Genomic DNA, 4,178 nt, shown 5'->3' on the forward strand with positions numbered 1-4,178 from the left:
GGTTATGAGCTTTACCAGCTCAGTTTTTATGAACTATATTATATGCAGACAAAATTCCTAATCCAGACAACAAAATTTACTAAAATTGAAGGATTTATTCTGAACAGTATTTCAACTAATTACTCCATTTATTTTTAGATCTTGAGAGAAAAGTTTTTTCATACAACCTTGGCTGGTCCAGAACTCATACTGTAAATCAAGCTGGCCTCAAATACTACAAACTCCTGTCTCTGGCTCCCGAGTGTGGGGATTACAGGTGTGCACCCTGATGCCTGACTGATCACATATGCCATTTCTAAGACAGGAGCACAATCAATAGCAGGGTGTGGCTTCCAATTCATGATCCTCCTGCCTCAGTTTCCAGAATACTGGAATTACAGGTATTTGCCACATTAGACAAGTAACAATATTTTTAATATTTTTCAGATTTCACAGTTAACTCTTCCTAACAGTGATAAGAGGTTTTTGTTTCAAGGGATTGTGTGCTGTGAATAGAACTTTGCACATGCTAACAAACTCTGCACTGAGTGAGGCCTCTAGGCCTAAATGCTGACCATTCACACACACTCAGGCATATATATAGTAACTCTCTCTCTCTCTCTCTCTCTCTCTCTCTCTCTCTCTCTCTCTCTCTCTCTCTCTCTCTCTCTCTTCTGAATGACATTTAAACAGGCTCAACCAACAAACCAACAACCACCACCCCTGAGCCACCTCTTCTTTGTCCTCTTCACAGTACAGCTAACCCCGGAGAAAGCCCTGCCTATGCTCACTGTGTTCCCCACCTCCCACACACACTTCCTCCCACACCTGTCTGTCTTTCACCGGCAGTGTGCCACTCAAACTGCTCAATGGATGGCCACCCCTGGCTCACAAGCTTCTAAACTCCAATATCAAACAGAGAGAGCAGCTTGCCTGAGACTAGACTTCATCCTGCACAGCTTAGGTAAGTGGGAGCTGCAGCCTCATTTGCCCACCCACTGTGTAGCTGTGGGCAAACTTCTCTCCTTTGTTTCCCACTGTAAGAGTACCCCTAACAGTCATCAATCCAGAATCTGGAGGACAGAGCTCAGGGCTGGTAATGCAGACAACACAGAATCAGAAAAACCTAGCTCGGTGATGCTCATCTGAAACCACCTCCCAGCACAACAAAGACAGCAAATACAGAGTAAAATACCACAAAAAAAAAAAAAAAAAAAAAAATCTTTTTGACCAGAAGGTTTCAAATGTAACTTAGAATTCAACTTCAGAAAACAGTCTCTTCACTGAAACTTTACCAGAGTGCAATGACTGTTTTCAAAGGCTTCATGGAGTCCTTACCCAGGGGACTCCAATGAGATACTGGCTCCATCATTACCAGATGAATGGCTCCTGGCTAGGTTGTTCAACTCTTAAGCCTTAGTGGAGGTGATGATAATAACAGTCAAGTCCAAGCTAAAGCTCATAGTGGCACTCACTGTGCCTGGAATCCAGAAACTTGGTATATATACAGATGTTATATAGATGTTATGTTACATAAACCACAGCCATATGACAACTAGATACACATTTGTTCTTGTATTTTCAAGATGGCTAAGCATGACAGCAAACAATTACAGAACACTTTGGCCCTTTCATATGCTTTGTGCATATTAAATAATTAAATGGCTACACACATTCTCCCTCTCTGTCTCTCTGTCTGTCTCTGTCTCTCTGTCTGTCTCTGTCACTCTCTCTGTCTCTCTCTCTCTCTCTCTCTCTCTCTCACACACACATACACACACACACAAGAGGATTATTAGGTTGATTCAATTAAACTGTAGACAAAATTTTCAATATTCAATTTAAAAACACTTAAGACTTTTTATTTTTTACTTTTTTTAAATAACCTTCCAAATTCCACACAATTTAAGAATAGAATATAAAGGGACATGAAAAAAGATATGCCTTAAGTAAGACAATTACAAAAGAAAGGTTTTAAAAATGGAATTAAGGGGCTGGAGAAATGGCTCAGTGATTAAGAGCACTGACTACACTTCCAGAGGTTCTGAGTTCAACTCCCAGCAACCACATGGTGGCTCACAACCATCTGTAATGGGATCTGTTTTCTGGGGTGTCTGAATACAGTTACAGTGTACTCATAAAATAAATAAATAAATAAATAAATAAATAATCTTTAAAAAATGGAATTAAAGTCCCCAACAGAGGGGTGGAGTTGAAAGGCTGGAGATGATTATTAACATGTGTCCAGGCTCCATTAAAGGAATGTAAGCTACAATGTCCTTGGGGTGAAACACTCTGACAGGCTCTTGATTTCTCCTGACTAGAAGGAACCAGTCCCAATTTAGACAGTCACCTACCTATGCATTTGATACTCAGAGAGATGACTCACTGGTCACTCCAATCCTATTCCACCCTGCTCATTGCTGCTGTTATTAAAGACAACACCTGTCCCCACTGCATTTAGCAAATTAGCACCGTAAGGAGCTTAGCCTTCTGTCATGAAATCTTGTGTTTGTCTATATGTATATATGTCCATCACGTTTGTGCCTGGTGCTCACAGAACCCAAAGACGGTGTTAGATCCCTGGGCACTGGAGTTATAGACTGCTGAGAGCCATTTACTACATAGGTGCTGGGAATAAACCAAGCTCTCCTGCAAGAGCAGTCAGCACTCCTCAAGTTCCTAACTGCTAAGCCAACTCTCCAATCCCATAATCACATTCTTATTTATTGTATCTACAAACCAAGCAGATCAGTAAGTGACTCCTGAAGAACCTGACCAAGGTTAAAAACACAAACTCAGAGTGCTTACAGATTCTGTGGTAATAATCAAGGCAGCAAGCATCTGCTGAGCACCCGATTTACCCCAAGAGTTTGTACATGCCACGTAACTTCATCTTAATGGTAACACTGACAAAAACATGTATGATTAACTGAAAATACAGCAAGTGAACGCAGTCGATCTGATTCAGAAAGTCTTGAATCCCAGAAGGACCTGAGATGCTTCTGGCTTCTGAAGCTCTTTCCCTCCCTCACATGCTGTAACTGGCTATAACCTGCCACAGAAACAGTTTCCAGTAAAAACTCTTTATCAGCCAAGCACGACAGCTTTCAGTGATCAACTAGAGTTTTTAATCAAAATTATTGACAATCTATACATTATCTTTAAACACATTATTCTTCTTAGAGTTAGAGATAGTTCAGAATTTAAGAGCACTGGCTGCTCTTCCAGAGGACCCAGGTTCAATTCCCAGCACCCACACAGGAGCTCACATGGTCTGTCTGCTGTTTTTTAACTCCAGTTCTTAGGGATTTGACACCTTCACACAAACAGACATGCAAGCAAAACACCAATGCACATAAAACAAATTATTTTTAAAAAAGCAAAGCAAGACAAAAAACCCTATACTTAAAAAAATAATAAAGAAAACACATTATACTTCTTACCTACTCCCTCACTTCAGCCATATTTTCTTATTTCTTGCTTGTTTTTGTACTTATATGTGGTATATATGCATGGTCACATATGGGAGTATACTCAAGTGTTTATGTGCATATACCTGTGTGGATGGAGGCCCAAAGTTGATGTTGGATGTCTTTCTTGATTGCTCTCCACTTATCCAAGGCAGTGTCTTTCCCTAAACTAGAGCTTACTAACTCAGCTAGCTAGCTAGCCAGCTTGTCCCAAGAAGCCCCTATCTCTGCTTCCCAAGTACTTGCAATATAGGCAGCCACCACACATACTTGGCTTATGTGGGTTCTGGGGAGCCGAACTCTGGTCCTCACACTTCCGCTGCACTACCTCCCCAACCCCACACATTTCTCTTCTTAAATGAGGTTATGAGATTCAGGATAAGGGGGCACAGGCGCTCTCAGTGTTTTTACTGTTCAGAAATAAAAGCAAGTTTTTTTTCACTTAACTAAGCACAGAGCTACTATCTTAAATGATAGTTCCCTGAGTATGAACTCCCTAATCACTGGTAACAAGCCATCCCTCCAATTTCACATAACCTAGAGTGAAGTTCCATCTTGTCAAGGCCATTTCTTACACACATGTGTGTATGCAGTAAATATGCATGCTCACACATGAGAACATGTGTATATAAGCATATAATTCAAATGTGCTTTCCTATAGCCTATACTGAAAAGAAATTTGAACTTTTACACAAAAATGTAATCCAAAAAAAAAAATCTAATAAT

This window comes from Micromys minutus (assembly GCF_963924665.1).
Source record: "Micromys minutus genome assembly, chromosome: 11".
Taxonomy (NCBI): domain Eukaryota; kingdom Metazoa; phylum Chordata; class Mammalia; order Rodentia; family Muridae; genus Micromys; species Micromys minutus.